At 36.9% G+C, this 12,247-nt stretch overlaps 1 long non-coding RNA gene across 1 annotated transcript; it reads right to left on the bottom strand.

Moving 5' to 3' along the window:
* Positions 1-11,271: 11,271 nt before the first annotated feature.
* LOC149231732 (uncharacterized) lies at positions 11,272-11,821 on the bottom strand. The gene is made up of 3 exons (XR_016247475.1): positions 11,689-11,821; positions 11,522-11,599; positions 11,272-11,398 (listed from the first exon to the last, which is right to left on the bottom strand). It is a non-coding gene; the product is annotated as an uncharacterized LOC149231732 (long non-coding RNA).
* Positions 11,822-12,247: the final 426 nt, after the last annotated feature.

Raw genomic sequence — 12,247 nt, 5'->3', positions numbered from 1 at the left:
CGAGGTTCAAATCCAGAAACTTATGGATTCAGGCGGGGGATAAAAACACCGCCTTCTTCCATAACACAACAAAGATGAGAAAAATAACAAATCATATTGACGCAATAAAAGGTGAAGGAGACTCTGAGATCAAAGGACAAGAGGCACTAAAAAATGAAGCGTATAACCACTTCAAAAATTTATTAGCAGCTGAGCCAGTAAACACAGATTATGAGAGCTTCACAAAGCACATTCCTAAGAGGATAAATCAGATATCTTGAAAGAAGTTGAAGAAAATGAGGTCCACGCCGCAGTGTGGGGCCTCCAGTCTAATAAAGCTCCAGGACTGGATGGTTTTTCTATAGCTTTCTTTCGCTCCTTTTGGCCCATTATTAAAAAATATCTAATAAGAATGATCAAAAATGTCTTCCGGAAAAAGAAGCTGGGAGGATACACAAATTCGACCTTCCTAGCCCTCATCCCAAAAGAAGAAAAACCCTTAACATTCAACCGCTTTCAGCCTATCTCTCTACACAATTCATCATATAAAATCATTTCAAAGATCCTTGTCAATCACATCAAACCTTTACTTCCTAACTTAATCTCAGAAAACTAAGGTGGCTTTGTTTCCCACATGCAAATCATGGACAACATCATAGTCGTTCAAGAGGCGTTGCACTCGAGTTTAGCAAGAAAACAGCAGGGCTTCATTCTAAAACTTGATATGGAAAATGCCTTCGACAGAGTCAAACTATCTTTCTTATCAGAGGTCCTAAACAAATTTGGCTTCTCTATGGAGTTTATAGAAATTATAAAGGCATGTATTATTGACCCTTGGATAGCTCGTCCCATTAATGGAAGGTCATGTGAATATTTTCAAAGCTCTCAAGGATTGAGACAAGGATACCTATTGTCTCCATTCCTTTATATATTTATGGCTGATTCATTGAGTAGAAACTTCGAGTATTTCCACATTGCAGAAGAAATCATACTCTAACAGGTCTCTCAATAAGCTCTGGAACCAAGAGTATAAACCACTCCTTATTCATAGATGACACTCTTCTAATGGGAGGGGCATCTTGTATAGTGTCTCCAAGATTAAAAAAAGTGCTTGATAGTTTTATGGAAGTTTCAGGCTATTTTCTCAATAACAGTAAGAGCAGAGTATATGGATGGAATGTACCCTCCCGTACCCTTCAAAGAATATTGCAAATCCTTGATATTCCCCTCCAAACACACTGGAACCATTTACTATATTTGGGCTTGCCAGTTTCAAAAGAAAATCTAAAAGAAAAACTATTGACCAGCTATATAGATAAAATGAAAAAAATTACAAACTTGGGGAATGATTTGGCTTAATATAGCAGGGAGAGTCATACTAATTAAATCAATTCTTGCAGCTCTTCCCCTCTTACAATTTGCTACAATTCTAGCTCTAGAAAGTATGCACAAGAAACTCGAATTAATCATAAGAAGCCTACTTTCGTAGGGAGGCAAAACAGAGAAAAAAATTCAATCTCATAAAATGGGAACAAGTTACAACTCCCTATGAGAAAGGAGGACTATGAATCAGGCTTCCAGGACTGATGAACTTGGCCTTTGGAGCAAAAATAGCATGGAGATTCATCATTGGGGACAACTGTTGGTGGAAGTAGGTGCTGGAATCCAAATATCTTAATGCCTCTCGATTCTCCTTTCTCTCAGGGAAAAATCCAATAAGACCCTGCTCCCAAATATGGAAACTCATAAAAAAGGCTCTACCCCTCATCAAGGATAACACATCAAGATTGCTAGGTGATGGTCGAGATATAAATATATGGAACGATAGTATAATGGGAAAGACCCCATTATCCAATCACCAAGAAGTTCAAAGGATAAGGAGGTGGATGAATTCAAAAGGGCTATGCACACTAGAGTCAATATCACAATGGGATCAAGATGACAACTCATGGAAAGAATGGAAGACACCAGACTTCCCTTAAGATCTTAAGCATCAGTGGGAATCTCTAATCTCCCTCCTAAAAGGAGCATCCCCAATTAAACAAGGAATCCAAGGCTTTCATTTGGAACCCATATGGAGGGGACTACTCAGTGAAATCTGGATATCTAAAATTGCAAGAACATATAGAGCACATTGATATGTCTCCATGGAAATCGGTATGGAAAACAAAAAGCCTCCCAAAAATATAATTTTTTATATGGACACTTTTAAAGGGGAAAATTCTTACAGCCGAAAATCCTAGGAAAAGGGTCTCATTGGGCCTTCTCGATGTCCTATGTGTCTCAATGCAGAAGAGAACATCCAACACCTTTTTCTTGAATGTAATTTTGCAAGAGATTGCTGGAAAATTCTTGTGTGCCCATTAGACATAGTTGTGAATCTATCTCTTCCCATCACTGAATTCTACGTTGCATGGAAAGATAAGTACCCTTACTCTCTTAAAAATAAGAGTACCATCAAAATATTTTGGATAAGCTTACCCTCCTTCCTTTGCTGGAAAATTTGGCTTGCAAGGAACAATCAAATCTTCCAAAACTCTAAGCCAGCAGTTAGCAAGGTGCTTTAAAAAACATGGGGGCTAGCAACATAATTCCTATCAGCCAAAGGAACAAGAACTATAGACTTCAATCAGCTACAACAGGAAGAAAGAGCATGGATTAGCTATGCAGACAATAGATCAAAAGTGTTAAATTCACCTAAAAGACAAGAGGCCAACAAAAACTGGAAAAATCGCTTGAAGGAGGAATAATTCATATTATGGTTGAATGCACTCAACAAACCATGTCTTTTCTTCGATGGAGCATCAAAATCTAACTTGGGAAAAGTAGGTGCAAGAGGCATTATCTTTGAACAAGGCAAGCAAAACACCATCTCTTTTGAGTTGGGATTGGGCACGGTCTCAAACAATAAGGCATAAGCATATGGGTTCCTTCTGGGAGCCAAAATCTTAAAAAAAAAGGAAATTTAATGAATCCATTCATATTGAGCGATTCCTCCATCCTTCTCAAAGGAATGGTCAAGAAGAACAAATTAAAAAATGCAGCACTAGGCCAAATCATAACCAAGATCAATCATTAGTTAAAAGAATTGGGACAAACCACCTTCCTGCATATCTTAAGGGAGAACAATAAAATAACAGATAATCAAGCAAATAAAGCAGTGGCACGATCTCCAGGAGAAGTGTGGATTGGAAATGAAATTTTCTTTCTTCCAATACCATAATCATTGGTCTACACATTCAATCAAAAATCAATTTTCTCGTAATGGGAATTGGTACACATTAAAATTTGCACCTTTCACTTCATGCCAGTTGCATAATCTTTCTGAAATCCTCCTTGTAGCAGCTCTCTACCCCATAAAAATCTATCTGATTGATCACATCTTTGTAAGAGATCCTCCTCCCTTTCATTTTTCCCATGACTCGCTCTTGACTTCCTCTCGCCTTCTGCTCCCTTCCCTCTCTCCTTTCTATTTATTTCCCCTCCCCCCGCATTTTTCTCCACTCCCTCCTTTGCCTTACCTTCCCTCCCTTCGCGTTGTGTCCCTGGTTCGCGTTTGCAAAGTGCTCTCCCTTCTTCTTCCTTACGTGGTTGGGTTGCATCCTCCATGTTGGGCCTCCCTGTGACTCGTTGTTTCATTTCCTTGTAGCATAAGTTGCACCTCTATTTTTCGTGCCAAAGACTAAAATAGTCGTGCTTGTTTGAGTCAAGATATTCTGAGTTGCACCTCTCTATGTCAAGGCTTTATGAGTTGCGCCTCTCTCTGTCCAAGTATCATTCTCGCTCTAACCTTAGCTGGAAATCTGCAAAGGTTCTTTGTTGCATCACAGGGAAAATGGATCCCCTCAAATGTACATCCAAGAACGATACATGTGTCTACTGTCGAGATAATAAATTCATGATTGATCAACTGAGGGAAACTGTTAAAGAAATCCGACATCAGTCAAAGGCAGAAAATGCTTTCCTAATGGGTCGACTTGCCAATCAAAATGCAAAAATCGAGGCTCTGAATAATAGGTGTGCTCACCTGGAAAATTCAATAACATTTCTAAAAGGTATCCTCACCAACAGGATTGGGGAAAACTCAGTCACAGGGGATAGAAGCAGCAAAAACAAAGCAAGAGAAGAGCCCATTGTGAACCAACAGCAGGAATAACCTATGTTCAATTGATCATGGATCTCTCTTGTAGTTTTTCATTTTGCATCAGCGCTAGTACTTCAAGCATTGTAACTAAGTAGTATTTCACATTATGAAATGTAAATGTGAGATATTACTACAACAATATGTTAGAATTTATAAGCAATATGTAGTAGGGAAACTTGAAAATTATGAAATCAAGATTGTAGCTTATTGGGGAGGTGCCTTTTTCTCGCCCTCTCTTTGGATGTGGCTGGTTCCAAAAATCTTGTAATAAGAGATTGCTCCCTTCCCTTTTTTGAAAAGTAATTCCAATACCCGATTTTGTTAAAAAAAATTATTCTAGAATGTTCTATAAAGATTAGTTATCTATGGTCCACTAATAATTAAATTAAAATTCTAAAATCCTTATTCTGAAATTCATACACCTATCTACATAAAAATACATCTTAATAAATTTAATTGGTAAAAATACATAATATGTTTAAAATTAAAATAAACTTAAGAAAATTAACTGATCGAAAAAACATAAAAAATTACCAGTTAACAAAGGAATTTCCTCAGTGTGCGAATCCGTGAAATCATGTTCAAAATGTTCAGTTCACACCAAAAACAAATTTCACTTAATGTAAACATTATCAACCACCTTTTCACCGATTGATATTGGCTGGGTACCAAAGACTGGTTAAACAAATTTGAAATGGCGTTACATATATTGCATTATGCATTCACTCATTTGAATCCGAAAGTTATAATATATTTGTCACTTGTCACATATTTTCCAAGTTGCACGATATCGTTATTGTAATACTTGATACTCACCAAGTATTAGAGTCATACTGAAAGAAAGTTCAGTTGGTACATCTAGACGAATGAGTCAATTGCAGAAAAAGAATTGTATGGCTTACAATTGCAGCCATGATTGTGCCCTCACTAAGAATTCTGAATCGCACCCTCTACCAAATCCAATATCCTTTCCTACCTTACTCTCTGCTTCGGCATCTTTACTTAAATCAGCATCATTATTGTACAATAACAGCCCCTGTTTCGGGTGGTTGCCCATCAACGAAGATACGAAGGAAAGAGGGATGTGGGTTTGGGCATGGGAAGTTCCATGAGAATCCACTGCATTACCATCCAAATTATTGAGGTTGCCAGCATCAGAATCATCATCAGCAAGGGCAGGCAAGTTTAGGTCCAACAGTTCCACTCTTCCAGGCGGCTGCTGCTGCAGCATAGGGGTCTTCATGGCACAACTAGTAGTGATAGTATCTGAAGCTCCGGTACCCCAATGTAATCTCTTGTGACCACCCAAAGCCTGACCCGAAGCAAAACCCCTGTGGCAGATTGAGCATTCATGGACCCTTGGAGTCTTCTTACCTGAAATGGCAGCAGCCTCAATTGCCCTCGTTCCATCTCTGGCTTTGGCACCAGATTCCTTAGTCCTCTCCTTTGCAGGAGGCTTGTGGAAATTGCGAGGCAGTTGAGAGCCTGATCCAGTACTGAGCTCATGATCAGTTATGCCTTCTTCTAGGCTCTCATTCTCATCCTCTATCTGTGTAAAACCACCCTTGAACTTAACGTGGCTAGCGCTGTGGCCTCCCAGAGCCTGATACGAATGAAAAACCTTTTTGCAGGTGGTGCACTTGAACTTGCCCTTCTTAGCCTCATCATCACCATCATAAAGACTGGCATCTTCATTAATTTTCTTATATTTGACCTTCTTGCTCATGGATTTCGGAAGCTGGGAACCAATATTGGGAAGCTTGAAGGAACCTGCTTCAGGATCTGCAGCCCCAACTTGAAATTGTGGGTTTTGAGCAGTGTTTACTCCACTTGCAAGCATTACTAGACACAGGGCCAAGTCCTCTTCTTCATTATTGGTTACTGAAACAAATTGTCCATGCGGATTAAATTGGAGTGCATACCTCGGTCTTTTAAATCTCTTTTCCTTCGCCCACTTAGCAAACCTGCTTAAATTCCCACTTGGGTGATCAATCTCCATCTCGATCTCAGCATCACTGTCTCCTCTTTTTTCTTCTTCGTCTTGGGTCTCATGTGTTTGTGATTCAATAAATTTGTCTACAGGCATGCGGGTGGGGAGGTGGGCTCTCATGTGACCACCAAGAGCTCTTCCCGAAATGAATCCCTTGCTGCAAATCTTGCAAAGGTATCTCGAACTCTCAACTGGGTGCTCTCTTCCTTGACTCTGTAACAGCTCCATGGCTTGGGAGGTGGGATACAATATATCCACTGCGGTCATGCTGTAATCTCTACTCCACCTTCAATGCTAAGCTTCCTTTGTTTCCACAAAGTATAAATCAATAAACCAGTAGACTGATAATGCAATCTCTACTCCAACTTCAATTCTAACCTTCCTTTCTCCACACACAGAGAGAGTATAATTCAATAAACCAGTGGACTGATAGTGCAAGAAATTCACAGAAGCAATACCTAATCGAGAACGGACTCCAACTATATATCGAAGAGAAAACGTGCGGGCGAGGGTTTAATTGCGTAGGAAACAGGGCTTCTGAATTGAATGCGAATGGTTTGAGCGATGAAATTGGTGTGGATAACTTGCATATAAAGGAATCGCAAGCAAAGAACGAAGGTAAACAGAAAGATCGCCGAAATGGGCAGTGAAGGAGTGTGGAACTCTACTTCCTTCCTTTCTTCGCTGCTCTGTTACCTGCGAGTCTCCTTCCACGCATTGCCTTCACCGACTTCATGGGAGCGTGAGAAATAATTATGAAATTTCATGATTCCTTTTACGGATTGCCGCGAACGTGTTAAATTGTTGTAACATATTTGGTGCGAATTCTTTGGAATTTTAACCAAAAAAAAATTATTTCCTGGAGATGATGCTCGCTCTCAACCCCCGCCTTCCCTGTGGATTAAAGTAGATTCTTACGGGGTATGATGTGTTCGTCAACAATTTGCCAGGCTTACTTTCAAAATTTAATATCATAAAATAAGGACTGGCGTATTGCTTTTGTATTTATAAAAATTATGTGATATTTTTCTTTAAATACAGTTTTATATATTTTGTGGTCCGACGGACTTAAGAATGACACTCAAATAAGACATAACTTAACCTCTAAAAATTCCTTAATAACACATCTAAAGTATCCATCCAAACCCGTAAACATTAATTAATTAATAAAAATAAAAATAAAAAATTATATTTAAAATCTAAACCATATATTAAAATCAAAAACTGTTGCAATCAATCCTAGCTGCTTAAAAGTTCAAAAACCAATCTATAATACGACAGAGCCATTATATCTCAGAGTAAAGACTTGCCAACAGCCACCCAACATTTTACATTTTTTTTAAACAAATATTTGGATTACAAAAACCGACTCAACACTATGGTGTAGTTTGTCGCTTTCCTACACAAAAACATCAAAATCACTAATTACTAAATGACCAAATGATATGACAATATACTAATTATTATTCACTCGCTGCTTAATATTTACCGATTCTACGTACTTAAACTGGATCTACAGTGCTAATGCGAATTCCATATTAAAGAGTAATCATCATAAAATGATGAGATACGGAACCCACACATGTTTAAATTTGAATTTTAATTAAGGGGTTACTTTACCGTAATTAATTTGCATTGTATTTTCACATACTTTTCTATAAGCGGAATTTGTTTTCAACATAAAATTTTCCGCGTAAATTTGATAGAAAGTTTCTCAAAGAATTTTGACCACGGCCTATATATTTTTATCCAAGTTTCGTAGAAACTTTGTAGAAAACATTTTGACTGAACTTTAAAAGTAGATAATTGTTTTTTAATTATTTTTTATTTTAGATACCTGGAATCATATTTTTTATTTATTTTATTTTACATAAATAAAAATTATTTTTAAATTAATAAATTATTATTATTATTATTATTTAAATTTAATATAAAATTATATTTTTAATTAATATAAAATTTAAATCTAAAAATATATTAAACTTTTTTAATATAATTAAAAATAAATTAATTATAAAAAATATTAATATTTTTTTATTTAATTAATGATAAACGCAAAAAATTGAATTCATCTATTTATTGAATAAACATAACACTGAATTTATTTTTATATTTATTCTTATATTCAATGGATTTTACAAACTTTTTAAAATATAACACGAAGCCATTTGAGGCTTGGGTTTTCTATAGGGAAAACTCCAATTAGATGTGCAATTGGCTGGGTTTCATGATTTTCAAATTGTGCATATTAGGTAAATAAATATAAAATTTCATTTTATATATATATATATAAATATAAAATTTAATTTAATATTATTATAATTATAATTTTTTCTATAACTTTTATAAAAAAAATTATAAAAACTTTTACTTAGGAAAATTCAAAATTTTTATTAAACATTTTTGCTTTTCATTATTAACTTCATTTCCATGATATCTGGTCTATTTCTAAAATTTTAGTTCATGCCAATTAGATTACCTATTTTTAATAGGTAAAACATCGTATTCACGTTGTTGTGGTGTCAGATTTGTTTCCTATCCAGACTCGTTTTGAAATAAGAAGTAATTTTGAAATCATGTTTTTAAATCTAATATCACATTGTTAGTTTATTGATTTGGAAAGTTTCATTTAAAAAATGTCTATTTTAAATGTGAACTAGCTTATAAGCTAAACTTTATAGAAGATGTTTAAAACTTAAGCTAAAATATATTAAGGCTCATCTGATTCATGTACCTTAAACATGGTGTATTCATATAAATTAAACACTTCAAGAGAAACACTTATGTATAAATTAATGATTAGTGTATTAATGTTTATATGGTTAAAATCATCGAAGAGGAAAATACTCCATAGTCCCATCTAACATAATTACTTGAGGCAATTGATTAATGCAAAAATACTATTTTAAATAAGCATTTCTCACAATTGATGATTGAAAAATGACCATCCACACTCTTTCAATAGAGATCACGGCCCAATTGGGTACTAACCCACACATAATGTGTCATTAATATCAAAGAGATGCTTGAACCATAGGAACACTCATGTGTAGGACATGATTGTGATTGTCAATTTGTTGAAGTACAAAAACATAATAAAGAAAAACATGAAAAGTGTTTTAAATATGCTAACATTTCATTAGACCATGTTTAGGTTAACTAACTCTCATTATTGAAGTATCTTAACATCCTACCTTAAGGACAAGTTGGGATAGGATTGAAAGATTTGCAAAGTAACAACAGTAGAAGGGATTAGGCATCAGAGCCTAACCCCCCTTAATGACAACTTCTTGAACTCATAACATAAATCAAATATTTAAGAACTTTGCTTCTATCAAGGGTTTTGTCAAAGTGTTAGCAACTTGATTTAATATGTATCAAAATAAAACACTTGAAGGTTGCACTCTTAAAGAAATTACAACTAAAGTGCATGTGTAACTGTAATATACCTATTGTGATTAACCCCACGTAAGGTAATTTTAAATTACCAATCAGTTAATCAAACCTGCGTAAAAGTAATTTTAAATTACATATCAGTTACAACTAATTCCTGGCATTGGTTAAATGGATCAGCGAGCACCCTAATAGGGGGAGAGAAGGTGGATGGAGAATGGTGTGCTGTAGTGACAGACAGAAAGGGAGAAAAGAAAAGAAAAAGAACATACCTGGTTTTGGACTAAGTCTGGTAAAGACCAGATAGTCAAGACCCTAGGTGCTGTCTTACTGGGGATTGGAATCCGGTAAGCATAAGCTCGAGGGGAGACTCAGGTCCCGAAGGACAAGTCTCAAGGTTGGGAGGATAACGAGCTTAACACAGGGATTTGCAGGAGGCTTGCTACAAGGAAAACAGTACGCGCCGTGACCAGGTAAGTAACGGAAACCTAATAAGCCTGTAGTGGTTTTATTAAGAACAGTAGAGTAAATAATTGCTGTTGCAGACATTAGACTATTAGATCGGAATATCTTCAAACCTCTGTTACTCTTATCAGGTTAAAGATTGAACAAACATTAGAATCTGTACCTTAGCTATAAGACCTAATATTCGTGGAGCAGCAAAGTTATAATGCCACCGATGGGGTTTCTGGGAAATGCAACCTGTCCCTGTGGAAGTTAGGGCCGGGTAAGGGAACTAAATCACACTGAAACAGTGGAAGTTCTGCTATAGTGTCGTTACCCTAACCTGTATTCTTAAAAAAAGCGGGTAAACCACTACTTCCTGAGTAACTGATAACCTCAAGACAAAGTATGTTGACTTAGTACTGTAAAGACAGGTAGAAGATAGAGAGCCGTGACATCAAACTTTAAGGCGGGGTTTTCAAGCAGAATCTTGAACGAATAACCGAGTCGGTATTGAATGGTTTCGTGCTCAGTAGAAAAGAGAAGAAAAAACGTAAACCAATAAACATAGAGTTAAGTTGCTTCAGCGCCGTAACCGGCATAACCATCAGTGACCTGTATTCTCTTCGAAACCCTCATGAAGAGGCTCGAAGACTATCACAGAATTATAATACATACTCCTTGCATCGTAACCTTGAACCAAAGGGTTCGGGTTCGAATTCAAAGAGCGCACTGCATGCGAGAACATCCAGCTCTGTTCTTTAAAGAAATAGATAAGAATAAAAAGGAATAGAACTTATGCATACATATGGACTTTACATGATAAGCATTGAACAGAACAGTAAACGATGTAAATGATAGCCCTCGTGGTGCTGAGTTGGAAATCATTTCATAATAATACAATAGTTCTGATCTAAGAGCCGTAAGGGCGTAAGATAGGTCCTGCTGTAGCAAACAAATGATATATATATATAAAACCCTGATATTCATGCAATAGTAAAACCCGCCATACATATTTCAGATAGAGCAATTTCCGTTTGGAATATAGAAACAACCATAACTTATGCTTTAAAAGTAGATGGTCCGGGCAGCTGTATATCCGCATAGATTCAAGCCGAAGATCGACCATGCATCCATCGAATCGAATGCAGGTGCAATCTCTTATGGCGTTCCAAGACTGAATGGAAATAAGCAAATGCACAACAGAGTATTGATCTGAGTAATCCATGGACAAGATAAATACATATCATGACGAGAAAATCATATTACATAAACAAGAAATATATGAGATCTTATTCTTCAAGGCACTGTACAAAAACATGGTAGCCATTTTACATAGCGGCCGAGTAGTACAGTCTCATGAACTAGAGACTGACCCTCCTCTGGTCCGCGGTAATTAAACAAAGGGATTTAACCCAGCAGTCATAAAGAAACTGGTTCTCCGTCATCTGCACCAACCATGAAGAGGTAGGGTTGGAAACTCAGAATCGCTCGGAGATTAACCTACGGCAGAAGACAAATACTGTTTAACCATAAGATACACCGGGTGTAGGAGAAGATTCATTATGCACCTGTGAAGAGTTTCGACCGGTTAACATCTGATTGAATGTGCATACCGCCGATAAGCTCCAAAGGCCGCCATTCATAACCTGTCAAAGAGGGAAGCTCAGTAATTATCGTTCCTTAAGATTAAATATAGGAAACTTTGTAATCTTTATCAAACAGTTAGAGATCTTACCGAACCGGCGAGGTAACTTGTATCCCTGGAACGATGGCGCCATGGCAGTGATACATGCTGAAGGGAATTGTAACAGAGTCGAGGGTTTGACTTGCAGCAGTGACAGTATGGCGCGGAGGCAATGAGACGCCGAGCAAAACCAAAGGAAATCGCGAAGTATCCGGAGGAATTCGCTTTATAAACTCAACAAGCCAACCTAGGAGACGTGGAGCTATTTCCTCCATTGATCTCTGTCAACGTTTGCCCACCGTTGATCAATGCGGGAATACCAAAGAGGAGAAGCGGGAAGTTCCCAACACGGGAAGCCATACCCCGATCACGTGAACGGGTCAGTCCACTTAAATGTCAAGTCCAGGTGTTATGAGATGGCTTTGCCACCTCACACATTCGGTACAGAATCGGACAAGACGTAGCTGCGTAGTATAAAAATATTCATGGCATGATATTAAGACGCAGATACTTCATAACAATGTTAATTTACATCTTTTATTAGATCAACCCATTGACATACGTTGTGATAAGGTATACAGCAAGCTCATATCGACTATGTGTACAATTA

Source organism: Pinus tabuliformis, chromosome J (genome assembly GCF_031772625.1).
Source record: "Pinus tabuliformis cultivar Carrire ecotype Pingquan chromosome J, CPIR1, whole genome shotgun sequence".
Classification (NCBI taxonomy): Eukaryota; Viridiplantae; Streptophyta; class Pinopsida; order Pinales; family Pinaceae; genus Pinus; species Pinus tabuliformis.
The sequence above is the reverse complement of the archived record's forward strand: the minus strand, read 5'-3'. Positions and strand labels throughout refer to the sequence as shown.